This window comes from Equus asinus, chromosome 7 (assembly GCF_041296235.1).
Source record: "Equus asinus isolate D_3611 breed Donkey chromosome 7, EquAss-T2T_v2, whole genome shotgun sequence".
Taxonomy (NCBI): Eukaryota; Metazoa; Chordata; class Mammalia; order Perissodactyla; family Equidae; genus Equus; species Equus asinus.
In genome coordinates this window covers 106,773,905-106,787,800 of record NC_091796.1, presented here as the reverse complement: position 1 = coordinate 106,787,800, position 13,896 = coordinate 106,773,905, and the positions used below count along the sequence as shown (strand labels likewise).

At 39.2% G+C, this 13,896-nt stretch overlaps 1 protein-coding gene across 9 annotated transcripts in view; it reads left to right on the top strand.

Annotated features, from left to right (window-relative positions):
* MOK (MOK protein kinase) overlaps window positions 1–13,896 on the top strand; it is a 71,625-nt gene that overhangs the window by 14,159 nt on the left and 43,570 nt on the right. The window lies entirely within an intron of this gene.

The following is a 13,896-nucleotide window of genomic DNA, read 5'->3' as shown; positions in this document are numbered from 1 at the left end:
ACCAGTATCCAAGAAGTCCTCTTTTGCCCATTCCAGTCACCCCACCACCCAAGGGTAACCACTGTTCTAACTTCTAACACCACAAATTTATTTGTTTTAATAGCTTTATTGAGGTACAATTTACTTACTGTAAAGTTCACGCATTTAAAATATACAGTTAAATGATTTCAGGTATTTTTACTGAGTTGTGCAGCCATCTTCATAAGCTGTTAAAACATTTTCGTCATCCCCAAAAGAAACCTGTACCATTAACAGTCATTCCCCATTTCACCCACACCTCACCAACCCTAGACAACCACTAATCTACGTTCTGTGTCTATGGATTTGCCTATTTTGGATGTTTCATATAAATGGCCTTTTGTGCCTGGCTCCTTTTACTTAGCATAATGTTTTCAAGGTTCATCATGTTGTAGCATGTGTCAGAATGTCATTCCTTTCTGTGGCTGAATAATATTCCATTGTATGGATATATCCTATTTTATTTATCCATTCATTAGCTGATGGACATTTGGGTTGTTTCCACCTTTCGCTATTATAAATAATGCTTCTGTGAACATTTGCCTACAGGTTTTTTTGTTTGGACATATGTTTTTATTTGTCTTGGGTATACACCTAGGAGTGGAATTGCTGGGTAATAAGTTAATTCTGTTTAACATACTGAAAAGCTGCCAAACTGTTCTCCACAGTGGCTGCACCACTTTACATTTCTGCCAGCGATGTATGAGGGTTCCAGTTTCTCCACATCCTCACTAACACTTGTTGTTATCTATCTTTTTGATTCTAGTCATTCTAGTAGGTGTTAAGTGGTATCTTATATTTTTGTTATTTTTAATTTTCTTGCAAATTGTTTTTATTTCATAGATTGCCATTTGCTTTAAGATGAAATTTATATAAAAATAAATGCTTAGTTTTTAATTTAGTAATCTATTTTCCTTAAAAGACCCATGAGGAAAATATCCCTCACTCCTTAAATTGTTTTTAATTAGTTACTTTAAAAAAATAAATAATACAGAGAGTGCTGTCAGCATCAGCATCATGGTGGAGTGAACTCTTCCCTCAGACTCTTACCCCAAGATACAATGAGAAGAACATTCATAAACCAACAGTGGACATTCACACAACACAATAGACATCTGAGAGATCCACACAGCCGTACGTCTGAAAGTGGAGGTGCTGGACCCCCTGGGAGGAAGTGGAAGGAGGTAAGGGGATCTCCTCTCCCTCCCTAGAAGTAGTCTAGGATGTGGGACTGCACACAGCTCTGAGAAAAGAGGGGAGAGGAGCAGCTCTCCGTGAAAATGCCTTCACTCTCCAAGTTCCCTCACAGCCCATGAAGAAGCTCCATACAGAGGAGGATAAGCTGTTGCAGGGGTGTCTTCATCAACCCAGCACCCCAGGAGGGCAGATAGTGAGGGCAGAGCTAGAACACCCCCAGGAACCCACACTCTAAAGAAATTGTCCATCCTCCCTCTCTCTCCCAGCCTGATGCTCCAGCTCGGCCAGTCGCCCAGAGCACCTGCACATACCTTAGAAAAGCAGCAGCTGCAAGTTGGCAATCGCAGATGAGCCCTGTCAGGATAGATTCCAAAGGACAGGCACAGACGCCAGGGATCACAGCAGGCTCAGAATACACAGCTCCTGACCCTCCCCAGTGGCAGCAGGTGGAATCTTCGACCAGATACTATCACTATGCAAGGGCACAAATCCACCCCATCAAATAGTATGAAGAAATATGTTAATACTCCAGACCAGAAGGAAATGACAAGCACTGAGAAATCAATCCTGAAGGCACAGAAATTTACAATCTAAATGACAAAGAATTCAAAATAGCTATCAGAAAAAAACCTCAATGAGTTACAAGAAAATTCAGATAGACAGTTTCATGAAATCAGGAAGAAAATGAATGAACAGAGGCAATTCTTCACAAGAGATTGAAATTACAAAGAAAAGTCAATCAGAAATGTTGGAGATGAAAAACATGATGAATGAGATAAAGAAAAATCTGGAGTCCTTGAATAACAGTGCTGATATAATGGAGGACAGAATTAGCAATATGGAGGACAGAAATATCTAAAAGCTTCAGTGGGAGAGAGAGAACTAAGACTAAAAAGAAAAAAAGAAATTCTCTGATAAATATCTGATTCAATTAGGAAATGCACCATAAGGATTATAGATAGTCCAGAGGGAGAATGGGGCAGAAAGCTTGTTCAAAGAAATAATAGCTGAGAACTTCCCAAACCTGGGGAAGGAGCTGGAAATACAAGTAAAAGAAGCTAATAGAATTCTTAATTATGTCTATGTAAAAAGACATTCTCCAAGGCATATAGTAGTAAAACTGGCAGAAGTCAATGACAAAGAAAAAATATTAAGGGCAGCAAGGCAAAAGAAAATAACTTAGAAAGGAACCCCTATCAGGCTTTCATCAGATTTCTCAGCAGAAACCTTTTAGGCTAGGAGAGAGTGGAATGATATAGTCAAAATTCTTAAAGACAAAAACTTTCAGCCAAGAACACTCTGTCAGGCAAAAATATCCTTCAGATATGATGGAGAAATAAAGACTTTCCACCTAAACAAAAGCTGAGGGAGTTCATCACCACAAGACCCCCCTGCCTCCTACAAGAAATGATCAAGAAGGCCTTCATAGGGGCCAGCCTGGTGGCATCGTGGTTGAATTCACATGCTCTGCTTCAGTGCCCCAGGGTTTGTGGGTTTGGATCCTGGGCACAGACCTACACACCGCTCATCAAGCCACACTGTGGCAGCATCTCACATACAAAAAATAGAGGAAGATTGGCACAGCTGTTAGCTCAGGGCCAATCTTCCTCCTCCAATAAAATAAAACAAAAAAGAAGGCCCTCATACCTGAAAAAAAAAAAAAAAAAGAGGGTTTACAGAGTCCTGAGCAAGGAGATAAATAGGCAGACAAAATCAGAAAATTGCAGCTCTCTATCAGAACAGGTTTGCAAACACTTAATTGTAACATTAAAGATAAAGGGCAGGCATACATCAAAAATAAGTGTAATCTCGTCATTTTAAGTATAAACTCACAAGATGGAATAATTTGTGACAACAATAACTTAGAAGGAGAAGAGGAAAGTGATAGAATCATCGCTTAGACTGAGGAAATAAGAGGCTATCAGAAAATGGACTATCTCATCTATGAGATTTTTTATACAAACCTCATGGTAACCACTAAACAAATAATCAGAGACACAAATGATAAATAAGGAGAAAACTGAGAAAAACATGATAGACAACTACCAAACTGAATTGGCAGTCCAAAATACATGGGATGAGAAACAGGGGAATACAGAACAACCAGAAAACAAGTGATAGAATGGCAACAGTAGGCCCTGATACATCAGTAATCATTCTGAATGTAAATGGATTGAATTCTCCAATCCAGAGACATAGAATGGCGAGATGGATTAAAAAACAAGACCCAACAACTTGGTGCTCCAGGAAACACATCTGAGCTCTAAAGACAAACACAGGCTCAGAGTGAAGACTTGGAAGATGATACTCCAAGCTAATGGCAAACAAAAGAAAGCAGGTGTTGCCATACTTATATCAGACAAAGTAGACTTCAGGATAAAACAGGCAATGAGAGACAAAGAGGGGCAGTAGATAATGATAAAAGGGACACTCCACCAAAAGGACATAACACTTATAAATATTTATGCAACCAACACAGGAGCATCTAAGTACATAAAGCAACTATTAACAGACCTAAAAGATATTCACAACACCACAATAATGGTAGGGGACCTTAACACACCACTTACATCAATGGATCATCTAGACAGAAAGTCAACAAGGAAACCATGGAATTAAATGAAAAACTAGACCAGATGGACTTAATAGATATATATAGAACATTCTATCCAAAAACATCAGAATACACATTCTTCTCAAGTGCATATGGGACATTCTCAAGGACAGACCATATTGAAACAAGGCAAGCCTCAATAAGTTTAAGAGGATTGAAATCATCTCAAGCATCTTATGGAACCATACCGCTATGAAACTAGAAATCAACTACAAGAAAAAAGCTGGGAAAGTGACAAATATGTGGAGACTAAACAGCACACTACTGAACAACCAATGGATCATTAAAGAAATTAAAGGAGAAGTCAAAAAATATCTGGAGACAAGTGAAAATGAAAATAGACCATACCAACTCATATGGGATGCAGCATAAGCAGTCCTAAGAGGGAAATTCATAGCAATACAGGCCTACCTTAGTAAACAAGAAAAATCTCAAATAAGCAATCTTAAATTACACCTGACAGAATTAGAAAAAGAAGAACAAACAAAGCCCAAAATCAGCATAAGGAGAGAAATAATAAAAATTAGAGCAGAAATAAATGAAATTGAAACATCAACAACAACAAAAAAACAGTAGAAAGGATCCGTGAAACTAAGAGCTAGTTCTTTGAGAAGATAAAGTTGACAAACCCTTAGCCAGACTCACTAAGAAAAAAAGAGAGAAGGCTCAAATAAATAAAATTAGAAATGAAAGAGGAAGGGCTGGCCCCGTGGCTGAGTGGTTACGTTTGCGTGCTGTGCTTCAGTGGCCAAGGATTTCACTGGTTTGGATCCTGGGTGCATACATGGCACTGCTCATCAGGCCATGCTGAGGCGGCATCCCATGTGCCACAAGTAGAAGGACCCACAACTAGAATATACAACTATGTACTGGGGGATTTGGGGAGAAAAAGCAGAAAAAAAAAAAAGATTGGTAACAGTTGTTAGCTCAGGTGCCAATCTTTAAAAAAAAAAGAAAAAGAGAAATGAAAGAAGAGAAATCACAACGGATACCACAGAAGTACAAAGGATTATCAGAGAATACTATGAAAAACTATATGCTGACAAATTGGACAATCAAGAAAAAATGGATAAATTCTTAGACTCGTACAACCTCCCAAAATTGAATCAAGAAGAAATAGAGAATCTGAATAGACCGATCACAAGTAAAGAGATTGAAACAGTAATTAAAGACGTCTCCAAAAATAAAGTCCAGCACCAGATGGCTTCTCTGGAGAATTCTACCAAACATTCAAAGAAAATTTAATACCGATCCTTCTCAACCTATTCCAAAAAGTTGAAGAAGATGAAACACTTCCTAATACATTTTACAAGGCCAATATCACTCTGACCCCAAAGCCAGACAAGGACAACACAAAGAAGGAAAATTACAGGCCAATATTGCTGATGAACATAGATGCAAAAATCCTCAACAAAATATCGGCAAACCAAATACAGCATTACATTAAAAGGATCATATACCATGATCAAGTGAGATTTATACCAGGGTCTCCCGCAGGGGTGGTTCAACATCTGCAAATCAGTCAGTGTGATACACCACATTAACAAAATGATGAATAAAAACCACATGATCATCTCAATAGATGCAGAGAAAGCATTTGACAAGATCCAACATCCATTTATTTTCATTTATTTATTTTTTTTTTTAAGATTTTATTTTTTCCTTTTTCTCCCCAAAGCCCCCCAGTACATAGTTGTATATTCTTCGTTGTGGGTCCTTCTAGTTGTGGCATGTGAGACGCTGCCTCAGCTTGGTCTGATGAGCAGTGCCATGTCCGCGCCCAGGATTCGAACCAACGAAACACTGGGCCGCCTGCAGCAGAGCGCGCGAACTTAACCACTCAGCCACGGGGCCAGCCCCAGATCCAACATCCATTTATGATAAAAAAAACTCTCAATAAAATGGGTATAGAAGGAAATTGCCTCAACGTAATAAAGGCTGTATATGACAAACCCACAGCCAACATCATACTCAACAGGGAAAAACTGAAAGCCTTCCCTCTGAGAACAGGGACAAGACAAAGGTGTCCACTCTCACCACTCTTTTTTTTTTTTTCGAGGAAGATCGACCCTGAGCCAACTGCTGCCAATCCTCCTCTTTTTGCTGAGGAAGACTGGCTCTGAGCTAACATCCATGCCCATCCTTCTCTGCTTTACATGTGGATACCTAACACAGCATGACGTGCCAAGCGGTGCCATGTCCATACCTGGGATCCGAACCGGGCAACCCCGGGCCACCAAAGCGGAATGTGTGCACTTAACCACTGCGCCACCAGGCCGGTCCACCCGTATTGTCACCACTGTTATTCAACATAGTACTGGAGGTTTTGGCCAGAGCAATTAGGCAAGAAAAAAGAAATAAAAGGTATCCAAATTGGCAAGAAAGAAGTGAAACTCTCGCTGTTTGCAGATGACATAATTTTATTAATAGAAAGCCCTAAAGAATCCATTGGAAAACTATTAGAAATAATCAACAACTACAGCAAAGTTGCCAAGTATGAAATCAACTTACAAAAATCAGTTGCATTTCTATACTCTAATAATGAACTAACAGAAAGAGAACTCAAGAATACAAAACCATTTACAATCACAAGAAAAAGAATAAAATATCTGGGAATAAATTTAACCAAGGAGGTGAAAGACCTATACAATGAAACTATAAGACATTATTGAAAGAAATGATGATGACCTAAGGAAATGGAAAGATATTCCATGCACATGGATTGGAAGAATAAATGTAGTTAAAATGTCCATACTACCTAAGGCAATCTACAGATTCAGTGTAATCCCAATCAGAATCCCAGTGCCATTCTTCATGGAAATAGAACAAAGAATCCTAAAATTCATATGGGGCGACCAAAGACCCCGAATAGCTAAAGCAATCCTGAAAAAAAAAGAAGAAAGCTGGAGGCATCACAATCCCTGACTTCAAATTATACTGCAAAGCTGTAGTAATCAAACAGCATAGTACTGGTACAAAAACAGACACACATATCAATGGAACAGAGTTGAAAGCCCAGAAATAAAACCACACATCTACAGACAGCTAATCTTCGACATAGGAGCTAAGAACATACAAGGGAGAAAGGAAAGTCTCTTCAACAAACGGTATTGGAAAAACTAGACAGCCACATGTGAAAGAATGAAAGTAGACCATTATCTTACACCATACACAAAAATTAACTCAAATGGATTAACGACTTAAAGGTAAGACGTGAAACCATAAAACTCCCAGAAGAAAATATACGAAGTATATTTTTGACGTTGATCGTAGCAGCATATTTTCAAGTACCATGTCTGACAAGGCAAGAGAAACAATAGAAAAAATAAACAGATGGGACTATATCAAACTAGAAAGCTTCTGCACAGCAAAGGAAACCATCAAGACAAAAAGACAACCTAACAATTGGGAGAAGATATTTGCAATCCATGTATCTGATAAGGAGTTAATATCCAAAATATACAAAGCACTCATACATCTCAACAACAAAAAACCTAACAACCCAATTGAAAAATGGGCAAAAGATCTAAACAGACATTTCTTCACAGAAGATACACAGATGGCCAACAGGCACATGAAAAGATGTTCAACATCATTCGCTATCAGGGAAATGCAAATCAAAACTACAATGAGATATCACCTCACTCCCGTTAGAGTGGCTATAATTAACAAGACAGGAAACAGTAAGTGTTGGAGAGGATGTAGAGAGAAGGGAGCCCTCATACACTGCTGGTGGGAGTGCAAACTGGCACAGCCACTATGGAAAACAGTATGGAGATTCCTCAAAAAATTAAGAATAGATCTACCATATGATCCACCTGTTCTGCTGGTTTTTTTCCCAAAGAAAATGAAAACACGAATGCATAAAGATATGTACACCCCTATGTTCATCACAGCATTATTCACAATAGCCAAGAATTAGAAGCAACCTAGGTACCCATCAAGGGAGGAATGGATAAAGAAGATGTGGTATATATACACAATGGAATACTACTCAGCCATAAGAAACGATGAAATCTGACCATTAATGACAACACGGATGGACTTTGAGGGTATTATGCTAAGTGAAATAAGTCAGAGGGAGAAAGTCAGATTCTGCATGATCTCACTCATAAATAGAAGATAAAAACAATGACAAACAAACGCATAGAAACAGATTGGATTGATGGTTACCAGAAGGGAATGGGGGAGGAGGGAGGGCAAAAGGGGTGATTAGGCTCGTGTGTGAGGTGATGGATGGTAAGTAGTCTTTAGGTGGTGAACATGATGTAATCTACATAGAAATCAAAATATATAATGATCGATGTATACCTGAAATTCATATAGTGTTATAAACCAATGTTACCACAATGAAAAAAAAATTCCGTGAAACTTGCTCACCCCTATGTTCACTGCAGCATTATTCACAATAGCCAAGACATGGAAGCAACCCAAGTGCCCATCAGCTGATGAATGGATAAAGAAGATGTGGTGTATATATACAGTGGAATACTACTCAGCCATAAAAAAGACAAAATCCTCTTATTTGCTACAACATGGATGAACCTTGAGGGTATTGTGTTAAGCGAAATAAACCAGACAAAGACAAATACCATATGATTTTACTCACATGTGGGAGATAAACAAACACATGGACAAAGCAAACGGTTTAGTGTTTACCAGAGGGGAAGGGGGTTGTGGGGTGGGTATAAGGGGTAAAGGGACACATTTATATGGTCACTGAAAAATAATAATATGTAACTGAAATTTCACAATGTTATAAACTATTATGACCTCAATGAAATAAATAATATATATATACACAAAGCGTAACACAAAAAAAAGCACAGATGGAATATAGTAAAAAGTGAGTCTCCCTTCTATCCTGTCCCTCAGCCATCTAGATCTCCTCTCCTAAAGTCACCACTGTTGGCACTTTCTTGTGTTTCTTCTACTTCCTTCTTTGTATATATGAGCTAAAATGTGTGAATGTGTGTGTTAGTTTTCATTACTGCTGTAATACAATTGTCGCAAACTCAGTGACATAAAAGAACACAAATTTATTATCTTACAGTTTGGAGGTCAGACGTCCAAAGTGAGTCTCACTGGGCTAAAGTTTAGTTGCTGTCAGGGCCGCATTCCTTCTGGACAGTCTAGGGGAGAATTTGTTTCTGTGCCTTTTCCAGCTTCTAGAGGCCGCCTGCATTTCTTGACTTGTAGCCTCTTCTTCCATCTTGAAAGCCAGCAGTGTCATCTTCAGTCTCCCTCTGACTCTTGTCTTCTCTGCTTCCCTCTGCCACTTACAAGGACCCTGTGACTGCATTGGCCCCATCTGATAAGTCCAGGATCGTCTCCTTATTTTAAGGTCGGCTTATTAGTAGGCTTAGAAATTCCCTCTGCAGCCTAACATGTTCACAGGTTCCAGGGGTTAGGACATGGATGTTGTTGGGGACACACATTATTCTGTCTGACACCATGTGTGTACTTTTTTTTCTACAAATGTTATTTGCGTAGTTTACACACTGTTCTTTAATTTGTCTTTTTCATTTAATAATATATCTTGAAAAGTTATTCCCTGTCAGAATATTGATCTCCCTTATTCTTTTTTATCTGCTATATTATATTCCTTTGTATGGCTTTTTCATCATTTATTTAACCATTTCTTAGAGTATTTCTTATGCTAGAATTTTAAATTTTTATGTAGTCGAATATATCTATCTTTTCTGAGTGACTTCTTACACTGTTATGCTTAGGAAGTCTTTCTCCTTTAATTAAAAAATTAATGTTTTGCTTAGATTAAAAAAAAATCAGTTACGTTAAATGTTAGTTTCCTAGGGCTGCCGCAGCCAATTACCACAAATTTGGTGGCATAATACGGCAGAAGTATGTTCTCTCACAGTTCTGGAGGCTGGAAGCCTGAAATCAAGGCGTCGGCGGGGCTGTGCTTCCTCTCAAGGCTGGAGGGGAAGCTCCCTCTTGCCTCTTGCAGCTTCTAGAGGCCCAGGCGTCCTTGACATATGGCTGCATCCCTCCAGTCTCTGCCTGTCTTCACACAGCCTCCTCTTCTCTATCTGTGTCTGTCTGTGGTAAAAACATATGACATGAGCTCCACCCTGTTTTTAAAATTTTAAGTGTACATTATATATATGTAAATATGTGAAATGTAAAAATTTATATAATTTTATGTTAAATGTAAATATATTAAATATATAAATATTAATATATAAATGTACAGTATTGTTAACTGTATATGCATTGTTTTACAGTAGATTTCTAGAACTCTTTCATCTTGTATGACTGAAACGCTGTACCTGTTGAATAACAACTCCCCATTTCCCCTTCTCTCCAGCCTCTAGCTGCCACTGTTCTCCTTTCTCTGTGTGTCTCTTATAAGGACACTTGTCATTGGCTTTAGGGCCCACCGGGGTAGTCGAGGATGTTCTCATTTCACGATCCTTAATTATACTTGCAAAGACCTTATTTCCAAACAAGGTCACATTCACAGGTTCTAGGGGTTAGGATGAGGACATAGCTTTTTGGGAGCCACCATTCATTCCACTGCATGTTCTCAGTGCTTTTTATCTTCCTTCCCAGAAATCATCTTTGGAAATTAATTTTTGTGAGAAGTTTTAACAATTCTTTCTTTCTTTCATTGTCTTCAGGAGTTGTTGCGCATCTACATTATGCACGGCAGTTATAGGTTCCTGTTTCCTTCTGTGGCAATGACTAGAGTATGGTAGTGGTATATGGTATTTGGAATGGTGATAGCGTGGTTAAATGCTGTTTGGGGGGAAAAGTGTTTTTTCCAATTTCTACAAATATGTAATTCAAATAGGATTTTCTCATTTTGCATGCCTGAAGTTAAGATCCTTGAAAATGTATGCTGAAATTGACTATTTTGAGTAAGATTGAAAAGTGGCATTAAAATCTATATTACCTATATGTGAATATTTATGGGTGAGGATAATACCATACCACATACCCTGTCTTAGTAAAGCTGGTTAATATGTGTATTAACACTATAATGAACTGTTGGGAGAGGCAGTTTGCTGTGGGCCCTGAGTTTCCCTGTGTGTTCCTGCTGAGTGTGCCAGATTCAAGGCTTTATCCATCTTGTTGGCTGCTTCTTCAAAAAGCGCTAGGCCATTGGCCCTGGGTTCTGCTCTTGCAGAGCAATCCATTGCATGTGCTGGTGTCATCTGGGTCCACCCTGTGACCCTCACGGGACTTTGGGGCAAGGGGAACAAAGGCATACATGCAGATGTCATACACCTTGCTGTGCCATGAGTAATAAAGTTCTTTATCTTTGACCCAAGAGGCTGTCTTCTGCCAGTGTCCGTGAAACAGTAGCAGGCTAATTTAGTAACTTACAAGTAGGATAAAATCTCAAATATAAATATATGGGGAAACATTGTGTGTAAATTGAATTTTGGTAACTAAAGTTCCTGAATGTTTATTGAATAGCTGATTTTTAATGTGCAGTCTTACAAATATAAATTCTCAAAAGTCTATTGTTCTATTTGTTTTATAGATTATGATATTTATATTATCAGGTATAGTAGTGAGGGTAATGCTTACTAGGTGCTGTAATGTATAAACCCCCACATCTCAGGGGCTTTACACAAGAAAAGTATTTTTCTTGTTCATGTAAAGTCCTATGTGAGCGTTCCTGGTTGGGAATCTTTCAGGGTGGCTTTTTCACCATCTTTGTCTCATGGTTCCCAAGGTCTAGGGAGTCATTTCTGTTCTGGCTATTCTTAAGGAGGGTATGAATATGGAGGATCACACATAGGAGGTTTTGTTGTTGTTTTTTTTTTGCTGGGAAAGATTCACCCTGAGCTAACATCTATTGCCAATTTTCCTATTTTTTTTCCCTCCCCAAAGCCCCAATAGGTGGTTGTGTATCCTAGTTATATGTCATTCTAGTTCTTCCGTGTGAGCCGCAGCCACAGCATGGCAACTGACAGATGGGTGGTGTGGTTCCGTGCCCGGGAAGCAAACCCTGGCTGCCGAAGCAGTGAGAGCACTGAACTTTAACCACTAGGCAATCAGGGCTAGCTCTTGTTTTTGCTTCTTTTATTTTAACTTCTGATTATAGAAAATTTCAAGCATACCAGAAGTAGAGAAAATAATATAGTGAACCCTCATGCATCCATCACCTAGTTTCAACAGTGATAAATGTTTTGCTGTTTTTCCCCCACCACTTTTTTTTCCTGGAGTCTTTACCTTTTATTATTGCTTTTTAATAAAATAATACTCTCATTATGGAAAATATTTAACTTAGAAAAAGAGACACCTGTAACCTTACCCCTCAGAGAAAGCCACTAACTGGGTGTGTGGTATTGTCTTTAATGACATTATTTTTGAGGATCTATCCATCTGTGTCTTTCTTTTAAATATATTCAATATATCCCATTATATGAATAAACCATACTTAATTTATCCAGTTCCCTGTTGGGGGGCATTTAGGTTATTAGTTTTTCTCTATTAAATAATGTTGTACTAGCATTCTCATATCATATATACTTGAGCAAGTATTTTTTACAGGATAATTTCTAGGATTGGAATTGCTGGGTCAAGGTGAATGTATGTCTTAAAGATTTAGTAGGTGTAGTGTCAAATTGCCCTCCAAAATGACTATACCAATTTATACTTTCAGCAGTAGTGAATGAGAATTATAGGAGTATTTTAAAATAAATCCCAAACATTGTATCATTTCATCTGGAAATACTTCAGTATTTCTTGCTCATAGATAAGGACTTTTTTCATTTTTAAACTTATCGTTTCTGGGGCTGGCCCCATGGCAGAGTGGTTAAGTTTATGTGCTCCACTTCAGCGGCCTGGAGTTCACCAGTTTGGATCCTGGGTGTGGACCTATGCACTGCTCACCAAGCCATGCTGTGGCAGCATCCCACATAGAAGAAATAGAATGACCTGCAACTAGGATATACAACTATGTCCTGGGGCTTTGGGGAGGAAAAAAAAAAGAGGAAGATTGGCAACAGACGTTAGCTCAGGGCCAATCTTCCTCACCAAAAAGCATACCTTAAAAAAAATAATAAATAAACTTATCATTTCTAAAAAGCATTGTCACTTCTAGAAAAAAATAGTGCCTTTTTAACTATTTAGCTTTTTAGCTTAATACCTGCCTTCCTGTAATCTTGGTGCCAGGCTGAGCCATTCATTTAACTCAGAAGTCTCACAGACTGCTTTCTGTAGAGATTTTGTTAGTCTGGTTCTCCTCTTATTTGGGCTGCAGAAGCTTTTCCAACCCAGTGAGACTTTTGCTTTCTAGACTTTTCTCATTCCTTCCATTTCTGCTTGAAAAGTAGCAGTTCTCTCCTGAGCTCAGTTTTGTCTTGAAATATCTTGCTAAGGCAGTCAGTAGTCGTCAGCACTCTCCGTTATTCTGACTCTTCCAACCCCCTTCCCCAGGCCAGCAGGCTCAGCAGACACTTGGTCTGTGAAAGGCAGCAGTTACTGCAGGCAGCCTTTTATGGTTGGCCATCTGTTGTCAGGATACACCAGGCTCTCCAGCCTGCTCTCTGCCGCCTGACTGCACTTTTTAGGTTTTTGTTACCCACAGCACCCGCTTCAAGATACTCGTGTCTGTATCTGTCATGGTTTGGTCAGGAAAACAGAAACTACTCTAGGTATTTCGAGCAGGAAGGGATTTAACATAGTGAATTAGAGGCTTATGAAACCATTGTCTGTGCTGGGGTCATGGTGGTGGCAGCAAAGGCAAGGAAAGCTGCTGTTAGCCTTCAGGTAACCAGGAAATGCAAGAACTGCAGGTGACTGCTGTAGATCAGCTGGGCCCTCTGTAGGACCACAGAGGGTGATTTTCAGGAGGAAGTTCTGAGGCTGCTGGCACATCAGATCTGTCGGTGTGACCTGGGGCCAAAGCCCATACTAGGGCTGCTCCTGCTAGAGCAATCCCAGCTGGCCTCCGTTGCTCTTCTGCTTTCCAAATCTCGTAGGGTAGCTGAGCCTCTCATCCCGGCCAAGATTCTGGTCATGCGGTTCTCTGCTTTATGAAGATGAGCATAGACTGGGAGGAAATGATGCTCGTTGCCAACACACAACCC